The sequence below is a fragment of the Akebia trifoliata genome, chromosome 4 (genome assembly GCF_017979445.1).
Source record: "Akebia trifoliata isolate Shusen 1 chromosome 4, ASM1797944v1, whole genome shotgun sequence".
In the NCBI taxonomy this organism is placed as follows: Eukaryota; Viridiplantae; Streptophyta; class Magnoliopsida; order Ranunculales; family Lardizabalaceae; genus Akebia; species Akebia trifoliata.
In genome coordinates, this window is record NC_141378.1 from 45,533,254 (window position 1) to 45,544,599 (window position 11,346).

General features: G+C 36.2%; 1 long non-coding RNA gene across 3 annotated transcripts; it reads left to right on the forward strand.

Annotated features, from left to right (window-relative positions):
- Positions 1 to 256: 256 nt before the first annotated feature.
- On the forward strand, positions 257 to 10,826 carry LOC147405276 (uncharacterized). 3 transcript variants are annotated; one of them, XR_015178131.1, is made up of 8 exons: positions 258 to 534; positions 4,421 to 5,127; positions 5,649 to 5,811; positions 5,935 to 6,063; positions 7,454 to 7,603; positions 8,801 to 9,031; positions 9,991 to 10,098; positions 10,504 to 10,823. It is a non-coding gene; the product is annotated as an uncharacterized LOC147405276 (long non-coding RNA). The 3 variants fall into 3 exon arrangements; XR_015178133.1 differs by lacking the exon at positions 9,991 to 10,098 and having other exon boundaries at positions 257 to 534; positions 10,504 to 10,826; XR_015178132.1 differs by lacking the exon at positions 4,421 to 5,127 and having other exon boundaries at positions 261 to 534; positions 10,504 to 10,813.
- Positions 10,827 to 11,346: the final 520 nt, after the last annotated feature.

The following is an 11,346-nucleotide window of genomic DNA, read 5'->3' on the forward strand; positions in this document are numbered from 1 at the left end:
TTTCACACTTTTAGGACTCTGGCTGGATCGACTTATGCCACGTCGTTTATCTTGTAAGATTCTTCAAATGTGATATATCATGTATATTCATTTCAATCTCAAATGAGATTTAAAACCATGGGTCGAGGTGGCATTAAGAAATAAATTAGGATGGAAGATGAATTTATCTAGAAAATAGAATTTCTTGAGTGTTTAATTCAATTTTTAAGATGATGAAAATCAAATTTTTATTTTTTATTTTGTCAAATGACATTCCCACCCGAGCGGGCATGTGTTTCTTGGGAATCCTGACGTCCCAACGGTCATGTTGACGGAGGTCCTCCAGTATTTTAATAAAAATTTATTCTCCTTGGCCCTGCCCTAGGGTTTCAGCGAGTTGCTAATCGAACCCAATCGTTTTCCGGCGATCTTCTCGGCTTCCCAGGCAATCTTCTCAGTACGAAAAATCTCAAGATTCCAAACCCGATCTTGCTGCCGGCTACGATTTCGATGACGTCGTACAAGCTTCCGCCGGAAATCCCGACCGCAAGAGAGGTGTGTTTCAGATCTCCAATCTCTCTCTCTAACAATATATATTTAAAAGACTTTTTTTGTTGTTTTTTGTCGATAATTAGGGATTCCATTGACAGAACATAGGCTTTTTCTTGCTAGGGTTACAGATAATTGGAAAAGGAGATTGAAGAGGAATTTCTAGAAGAAGAGCACCAGAAGATGAAGACGACACAGTTGGAGACATGAACCTAGAGCTCACGTCTCTGAATCGTGGCCGTCGAAGAGGATGAGGAGGAGCAATCGTCGTTGTGCTGCTGGTGGTCTGATCCACCTCCTCCTCTAGACCAATTTTCACCATTGTTTCTTTCTTTTTTTTTTTCCTCCTTCAGTTGAAAACCTAATTCTGTGGGGTTTCAACTTATACGAAGATTCCAATCAGACTTGATTTAGATGGATGAAATGACATATTGAGGAGGAAGAAGTTCAGGACGGACAGGGAAGATGAGCGAGAAATCGAGAGATAAGCTAGCCGTTGGCATAGAGAAAGATAACAACGGCTACAAACAAGTTTCAAAATGGGGCTTCCGGCACAATTACACCCTCTTTGGGGGAAAAAAAGAAAAAAGAAAAAACAAAGGGGTCAATTGAGTTGACTCGCTCATTGAGTCAAACTCGAACACTGAGTTAGCTCGTTTGACCGAGTCAACTCGATCACTGAGTCGCATCACTGAGTTGACTCGGTTGACTGTGTCAACTCGTTCACTGAGTTGCCTCGTTTGACCGAGTCTCAGTGGGTTGTGTCAACTCGATCACCGAGTCAACCCCGGTGGTCTGAGTCAACTCAGTCACTGAGGTGACCCGATGGACCACTGAGCCAACTCGTTTGACCGAGTCAACAAGCTGGTTGAGTCAACTGGGACGCTGTGTAGGCCCAGTGGGTTGTGTCAACTCAATCACCGAGTCAACTCAGCCACTGAGCTGACTCGACAAACCGAGTTAACTAAATCACTGAGTTGACTCGTTTGACCGAATCAACTCGGTCGACTGGGTTGACTCGGCCACTGAGTTGATTCGGTGGACTGAGTCGCCTCGATGGGTTGAGTCAACTCGTCCAATCGATCTGAAGGTTTTCGCGCTGGAGACTCCATCAGTGGGCCAACACATCTCACCGATGACAATGGGCACACCTGACCATATCCCATTTTGTTGAGAGCAGCAACTAATGTGTCCAAATTCCCATCGAATGCAGTGTAGTAGACATTTTGGCCATCTGTAAAAGAATGAGATGTCCAGTCAAAAAATGCGTTGTCTCGTAGGAAGTCTGAGTTCCCATATAGGCTTAGAAATGGGTAGATGTTGACTACAAACGGGGAATCGTTTGAGCCGAGGAAGGAGACAAGTTGAGTCATGATTTGTGCCAGTTCAGGACGGAAGGTTCCTTGAGAAGGAAGGGAAGACTTATAGGCATCGGCATTGCAAGGGACTACTAGCTTTACATAGCCTGCCAAATTTGCTCTTGCTAAAAACTGCTGTAGGTTGAGGAGTGCCGGTACAACTTAGGACTGGTACTGACCTGAGTAACTTGTAAGGAAGGGGTCATTCCCAACTGCGACGTACCTGTGGGACAAATTGCAAGCATTAACAACTTCAGTAAATCTTAGACTAGGAAGGTTTATTGTTAACTACCAACTACTTTATACTCGATATTCTGGTTATCAAACAGAATCTAAATAACCAATCCCAGACTTTTGGGATAAAGCTTTGACGATGTAGGTAATCAAAATCACAAACTAAGTCTTTAGTTCATAAATCAAAGACACATAAAAAGTTAACAAAGAACCAATTGTGAATCAAGTCTACCAACCAAGAATCAATGGTTCTATGCTTGATAGTCCCCATACAAGCAGATTCTAGAAACAAGATGGCAAAGTGAACTGAATTATAAGATTTCATACAAGCCATATCATACCATATGGCATCACCATCAACAAAGGTCATCATCCAATTCTACGATTTGTGTGGACTGTCATTAGACTCTTAAAGTATCGTCGTACTAATGAAAGCAAGTCAGGAACTGAGAACTTTTTTTTTTTTTGAAAGGTTTCCATTTAGAGTTTGGCAAAAGATAAAGTCAGCCCTTTAAGAAAACTAATTTTGAGTTGGGATCAATTTTTAAGCAGGTATGGACTGGAGAAGTTAAAAGGGTCAGTATAGGGAGTAATAGTAGTCACCTAATAATGATTGTGTATCAATTGTTCAGGTGATGGACAAAAAAAAATAAGGAAGTAAAACTGCAAGACGAATGGTAGTCCATTGTGGTGTCACTCAGGGGTAATAACATTTCATTTTGCCTCCCATAGCATATCACATAACTACTGACACGAGCAGAGTACAGATGAATGTGATAAAGATTGAGAACCATACATAAACAAGGTTATAGAGCAGCAATCCACCAGGCGAAGGATGTGGAAGCTATACAAATCTAGATCTTACTAGAAGTGAAAACATACAGAAATATTTCAACAAACTGGAGTAGGAAACCTCGATGAGAAGATTATAGATCAATAGGGACCTTATAGGCCCATACAGAGGGAAAGTGCTATGAGTTGACATATACAAACATTAACATATTGTTTGAAAGTGCAACGCCAAAGAGTGAGTTTGGAGAGAGATTTTTTGAATTTCTGTTAGGATGGAACCTAAATTGAAGTGTTGTGTAGTAAAGACGTGGTTGGAAGAAAATTCAGAGGAAAGGGCGGTAATTTTAATTTTGTAGAAGTCCCCCAACTAAATATCTCTACCGAGACTTTCTTCATCACTGTATAGATTTTCTTCACAAATTTTATATGTGTATTGAGCTAACTAAGCAGTTTCTAGATTTCACTCCATAGAGAGTCTAATAGGGCATTTTATTTTTCAAAATCCTCAAGTATATAAAACCTAAGCTACAATGAAAGTCTTCCAATGAGCAAGTTAAATGGTGAAACAACCATGGTTTTAAATCTTGTCTATGACCGAGACGACTCATCTGATATGTCTAGGTATCTTCCACCAATGAGACGGATAGACAAGTCAATGTATCGGACGAGATTTAAAACCCTTCATTTTTCTAATTGTTGAACGAGACGTCTCAAACTCATCCGAGATGACTCGGTTTCGTTCATGAAAGAGATGACTCAGTCTCGTTCACGGACAAGATGTAAAAACGAGTTTTAAAACCATGGAAATAACTGATTCTAATCTCCATCTTGGAGACAACCTATAAGGTTTCGATCCGATTTCTTATTGGGTAGGATCTGGATCAACCAAGTCCCGATCCGGAAAGGACCCGATCCGATAACATGTTAGAAAGTATATAAATTATATTATATATTTATTGAGATGTGTGAAGTTGATTTCGATTTTGCATAAAATGTTGGATTTGGCCCGATCCGATCCTTATTGGATCGGTACCAAATCAACCCTAATCTGATTCTGACCCAATCCATTAACAACCCTAGTAGATTGGGTTTAGACTAAGGTTTTATTTATTAATCCGGGCACAACCGATATTTAGATGATTTGGGATAGGGCTTGATTTATTATTATTTTTGCTTAAAAAGGCCTGGCCCATTTAAAGCCCAACCCAACTCTTTGGGGTGAGTTTGTCTTTTTGCTATAATCAAATGGAAATCACTATCGAGATTTTGGGTTTGGGGTGAGTTTATCTTTTTTACCTGGATAGTATGTTCATCCTTTTATAATAGATTTTCTAATGATTAACATGTAATTGATTCCCACCATGAATGATGCGTTAACCATATATGTAGTTGTGCAACTGCTCCAAGAACACTAAGGGAATCGATCTTGGCCTCAATATTGGAATTATGCTTGTGGCAGTCCATACTTTTAACTTATTCATTTTTTATTTATTTTATTTTTTTACTAGGATCTCAAGGTGCTACACATCATTTCCATGTCAAAAAAGTATCTATCATCATCAGCAGATCAACCACCACCATCATCACCACCGCTGCCATTGCATCACCATGTCAAATACAATGTGCAATATTTAACCGTTTGTTCTCTATTTGGATTTTGGATTACTAGTTATGAAAAAATATTCTAAAACAAATTATTTCTAATAAATTTTTTGATACAAAATAAATAAGAAAGGTGTTCGAAATAGGATTAGGTAAAGGAATAATTGCTGGAAAACAATCCAGCACTACAAGAAAGCAGTGAATCAGGAACAAAATTATAAAACGGATTTTATCTGTTTCTAATTAAAAATGGGTTTTTAACTGTTTTGCATTTAAAAACCGTTTTATCCGCATTTTATTTGACTCGATATCTATCTGTATAGTTGGACCGAAACTCTCTCTTAGTCGTCTCTCCCTCTCGAATCTCTCTCTCTCGATCTCTGTCGCTCTCACGTCTCTCTCTCTCTCTCGATTGTCTCTCTGGATCTCAGTCGCTCTCGCTCGATCTCATCTCTCTCTCGGTCGCTTTCCCTCGATCTCATCTTTCTCTCTTGCTCAGTCGCTCGTTCAATCGTCTCTCTCGCTCTATCGTCGCTCCCTCGATCTCAGTCGCTCTCCCTCGATCTCATCTCTCAATCGCTCAGTCGTTCGTTCGATCAATCTCTCAGGCTAGGTACTCTCTTTAATCCCTCTTTTCTTTATATAAATTGTATTAGGGATTTGGATTGAAGATTTAGATTTTTAGATGTGATTAAACATAATTTTGTTAGTTCTATTATTGGTTGAGTATAAATAAGCTTCACGAGCTTGAGCTCTTTAGCCATCTCCATCTGTAACCAAACAGCTTCTCGATCGATCTTTTTAGATCTGAATTCTTAATTTCGTGTTTCTTCAAATTTTTGTTTTTTATTTGTTGAATTTTTAGCTATTTATGGAAATTAATTGTTTGAAGAATCAAATATGGTGTGAATTGTTTGATGTTTGTGACATCTTTGAGGAATGAAGGATAGGAAAGCCGGATTTCAGTTTTGTTGTAGTGTGTGGTTGTTAGGACTTTAATTGCAGGAACTTATGGTGGTTTTTTTTAAAAGAAAAAGCTACTTTTATTCGGTTTGATTATCGATGTAATCAGAATTTTTAAATCTGTAAGTTATTTTGTACCCAAATACTTTCTCATTGTCTTTGCTTCATCAGGTTTCCATAATGCATACAAATGCTAGATCTTTGATGAACATAGTATTACAGACTTGAGGACGAAAATTAGAATCATTGTGGGATGAATATACATATTCCAAGCAGATAAAAACTCTCACACCTTCTATGGGGACATGTTTCAGCTACCATCTTGATTGATCAAGTAAGAACATGGGTTTTCTGTTTTATTTTTTCTCTTGTTATAGGTGTTATAATTAGTATAACATTAATATTGCGTTTGATTCTTATATATGCACATTAATAGAGTTATGCATTGTTATTTCAGGTACTATGGATAATTTAACTAGGCCTGTGCAACGACTTTCTCAGCTAGAATTTGAACATATAACAATTCTCAAGCAAAGGAAATCTGAAAACCTAAAGCATGGGATGAAGCTGCTGCAACCAACATGAGGTAAACATGTTTGTTGATTATTGTGTTATATGCTTATGCATTGAGTTTTAATTCCCCCACTTTTTCAATATCTATACAGTAAAAAGTTGGCTAAATATCCATTTGATGCCATATATGCCCTGTGTTGTGCATCTGTATCAATGGGTCAATAATAAGAATACTACATGGTCTATAAAAAATCTATGTTCCTAATGGTTTGGTCATCGAATCTGACTGATATATAAGATACAAGGTTTTTTCTAGATTACTAGTGGGATAGATCAGAATTTTATTCTATCAAAACACACACACACTCTGTCCTGTTATGTTTGCTGGAGGAATGAATGCAAGGCCTCACTTGACTAATGATCAAACCATTAGGAACATAGATTTTCTTGTATCTCAAAACAAATAATTAGCATTACTTTTAGGAAGATTTTGGCAAAACATCTTCAGAAGTTCTGATTTGTTGTGTGTCCATGGTTGGTAGGCCTTTTAATCTTTCAACTATTTTTTTTTCCTGTATTGTGTCTTATATAGCAATCCACATTTTATCCTAATTAGTAGGGAAAAATCTGAAGTCTTGAGTTGTGTAGACTATTAATAATGGTATTAAGATATCCCATATGGACATAGATATCCAGTTGGCGATCACGATTCTTATATTAGTGATTAAAAGAGAAGAGGAATGATTTTGTAGAAGCACCTCTGTTGAAAGCAAAGTTATCCTATGTTTTTGTTCATCTTACGATGTTGTGCCACTTTCTAGGATGTACAGGTCTTTTTAGAGAGCTTCTATTGCCACACCAACTTTTACTAATGGGGTTTTTTATTTTATTTTTTATGGGTATCGGCTGATCATTACCAATACATTACATTCCAATAGTGAGAGAGACCACACTAAGTGATAGTTGAAACCAGGAAATAAATGCCAAAGAGTCTCTAAGTGATAGAGGCCACACTAAGTGATGTAGATATACCAATCTACAAAATCTGTAATTTGGTTGTCTTTAAGCATGAGTTTCATGAGAGGCATCACATGATCGTTGTCGGCTGTCGTCCCTCCACTTGTGTTTATGCTCATTTGTCTTAAAAACAATTGAGACGGAGGGACTCGTGCAACTAACACGTGCGCATTGTGTTCTTCTGATTTTGTGCGGACTTCTCATCATTGAGCAGGGGTATCACTCCAAAATCCATTCAACTGAAATTTGAATGTGCTTAAAATAACTACTCAAACCAAACCAAACCAAATGAAGATGAGATTTTTTTAATTCTTATAGATTTTTCAATTTTTGTTTATGTTATATCCATCCTATTTGAGAATAATAGATCTTCTGTTTGTCGAATAATGTTATTATAGTGAATTATATCATCTGAGAAAATATACATCTGTTCTTGTATTTGATAGGAAGCGTGTTTACTCAACATAACAGATCAAGCTTGTGGAATTGCAGCATGAGAAGGAAGAAAAGGTATCCAAATGAGGTTGTAATCAACCTGGGTTTAATGCTATGTCAAATCTAGGCAAGCCCATAGTTGACATGGTACCGAAACAAAGGTGAGTTCCTAATCATGGGGGAACTGATGGGTTTTGTTAGCATTACTCTTTCGAAAATACTGATAATCTGTTTGATACAATGAAAATATTTCTGAATTGATATCTCATGGAACATCTCTATTATGTATCATTAGAATTATAATAATCTCTTATATTTTGGTAAAAATATCCTGTAATGATGTGATGAACTATTACATTAGGTGTTGTAATCCTGTTATTCAACTATATTGTTTATACATAATTCAATTCCTCGAACACCTAATTCAAATGAGTACCCAATTTTAGTTGGTTTACACTAGAGATGGACCTTGAGTCCACCGCTGCTTTAATTATAGATGGAAGTATCCTCAAGGGAGAGACTTTTCCTTCTGCACCCTTTTGATTTCTTTCTAATAAAATATTAGTTGTTCATTAAAACCATTGTTGTTATAAATTTGGGATAATTCAATGGAGAAATCTTGACCATTCCGGTTTGTACACAATATTAGTTGGAGTGGTTATTTTGGTTGTTACCATCTGTTTGAGTGGTAAGACATTCCTTTGGATTACATGGTTTATAGGGAAATGCTCTCTTTGAATGTTAAACGACTGTACATCCAAAAAAAAGCCTAGTGGTACTTTTTTTTATTTTTATTTTTTATAGAAAATGCTGAAATGCTCTATGTAGCTAAAATCAGCGGCTGGGGTTGAGGATATGTCACATCATCAAGATAGTCACATCCAATGGTTTAAATTTAGAAGTTTAGTGACCGCCCACATTCAAACATCAGATCTAACCAAGTCCTATTTGAGAAAGTCCAAGTCCTATTTGAGAAAGGAATATTATTACTTTTCAGTGCAATAGACATGATTCAAATAAGGTCATTTACATAATTTATTAAAACTAATTATGGTAGAAAAATAACCTGAGGGGTTGGCTTAGTGGCAATTTCATATCGATAAGCGGTTAATGCCTATAGGTCATGAGTTTGATACCCAGTATTAGTTGTTCACAATAAATTAGAAATGGTGACAATTGAGAAAAGAATTGGAGAGAAGAGTTGGAAAATATTAGTTGGGAATCTTTCTATACAAGATTGTGGGTGTAGTTTGCTAAGTAAAATATGATTCCTAGTTGTTATAAATTTCTTATTCTCCAATGACTAGGTGTATTTGGAGTTAAATTGCATCACTAATACTTCTTTTTTCTTCTTTCAGGTTCCAATTGAGACTGAAAGGTTAATCGATGATGATCGTGTCTTGGAATAGTATTTGTTACCTGCATCACCTGAGCTAGCTGGATTTCGCCTTGATGCTTTCAGTGCAATAAAGCCTCGAGTTATCCATGCACCTTCTTCAGATGTGAACATTTGGGATAATTCTTTAACTTGGCTAGAAGACAGGCACATATATCCACAAGTTTTGTTTCTCCAAGTATCAGCTCTTCAGGTCGTAAGAATTAAATCTAATTCGTTACTAGTACTGTTTCATTATGAGTTTCTCTATCTAATATAATTTTGTTCTTTTTGCTAAATCTGTCTCTGTTCCTCACAACTTATTATTTGATGAACCAACACATTGTTATTGTTAGACTTCCTTAGTACGTACGAAGACATGAGCCCCAATGATGATGTTTGGTTGTTTTACACCAACTTCATTTTTTTTTCTGTAAACTTAGATTCGTGTGAATTACAACAAATTGGCTTTTATATTGATGATTCCAAACTGCATGAAGGTTCTGTTAGGTTAATAAGCGTGAGAAAAGAGTAAAATTATCATTTCAGTCCTATGCATGTGGATTTTTAGAAACTTCATTTTAACTCCTATTTAGATTGAATTAAATTTAAGGACACCTATCTTGACCATTAGAGCATGTTCGTTTGCAATAGGGATTCTAGTGGAGTTTGATATACAAACAACTAATGTAGGTATTCTGAGAACTAAATAAACAATAATTATAGCAGAGTTGTGTACAATATGCTCACTTTGGGTGGTCTCTTGTCCACCAATCTTACTTAGTACCTCATCACTATACAGTTGTTTATTGAAGTTGCACTCATTGTTCTAATTGGTCTGACTTATTTTAACCTTTTCGGATTGCAAGGCATCCATCCATTGTTCTAGTTTTGCATTTATCCCATAGAGATATGTATGTATGTTCAACCGCTGTTGTAAAACCTACTATAGTTGGTAAAATGTTTGTGTAACCTCCAATTGTTTTCATGCTAGCTACAACTTCTCATGTGTTCTTATTTCTTTCTTAATAATCATCATATTAGATCTCTAGGAACTCCATTGCATGATTCCTTCTTGTCAATAAATCCATGTGAAAAATGTTGTTCATATTATTATTTTGGTGTATGTCACAATTCGTATTCATAATTGATTTTATCTTTGATTGTTTCTAGGGCTTGATAGCTTTGATATCCTTCAAGGACACTCGAAAGCTACCATGCTTTTGATATTAAACAATACAGCTTAGGGGATTTTGTCCTCATTTTTCTTCAAATATGCAGGTTAGATTGTTCTTCTTCAACTTTCTTATTCTTCACCAAATCTTTAAGTAGGATATATTGCATCATGTATCACGGACACTAAAATGAGAACAAAAAATTCCCATGTTAGACATCTTGAGAAAGTTGTAGGGGAAAATACTTAATAAATTTATCTTTTCTATTTTATTTTTATTGTTTATGCATTGTTGCTTTAGTTTTTACATACAACTTGCTAGTACACTCATTCTAAATCGGTGGCTTTTATGAACTAGTGTTCTATACATTTGTAAATATTTCTGGGTCCTTTATCTTAGGCACTTTTATTTGTATTTAATTTATTTATGCTTCTGATTGGACTGCCTTTGGAGCTGAACAGTGGACATGAAGGTTTCTCACCTTATAGTCCTTGGTTCTTTGGTTAATCAGGAGTACTTGCTTCTCGGATGCTCCTTTGAAGGTGCGGAAGCTCATCGTGAGAGTATGCAAAGTGGTGACAAGAAAGGCTGCTCGATTAGCAGTTGTGGGCATTGTGAAGATCTTAAAGAAGATAAGGAGGGATGGAAGTGATGGCATTGCTTTCTTGTAAGCATTTGTGCTTGTGTAACGATTGTGAAAGATTTATTGATGCATTGTAATTTTGGATTTATAAATTATGACTCATTGTAACTCTTTTTGTGTATAAATTAATCTGATAGAGAACCTCGATGTCCTCTATTTTGAACATGACTAATAGGTGCGTAGAAGAAAAAAAAAAGTTTTTTAAAAGTTTAGATATCAGTTTATGATAATTTTAGATATCGGTTTGTAACCGTTGTCTAAAGTGTCAGATTTTAAGAGATCAGTCTTATAAAATCCGATGTCTAAAATGTTTTTTCATTATATAAACACAGATATGGAACGGTTTTTAGTCCTTCCAAATTCTGAGTTATGGAACAGTTTTCATTCTAAATCCTAAGATTTAGAATGGCTTCCAGTCGTTTAAATTCATTAACAACGCCTCGATTAGAGACGGTTTGTAAACCGTTTCATAGTGGCTTATGAATGGTTATAAACCGTTCCTAATTGCCATATTTGTTATAGTGCAGCTACTAAAAGAACAAAATCAATTGTATGGCAAACTATAGCTCAACAGTCCATAGAGCTTATTGCATCTACTAGACCATATTAGGGAGTTGGCGAGAGGGTGGTTTATTATCTTCTCCCACACATTATAAGATGAAAGTGGTCAAGTGGATTCTCAAGCTAAAAATGGTGTACAAAGAGACTTTC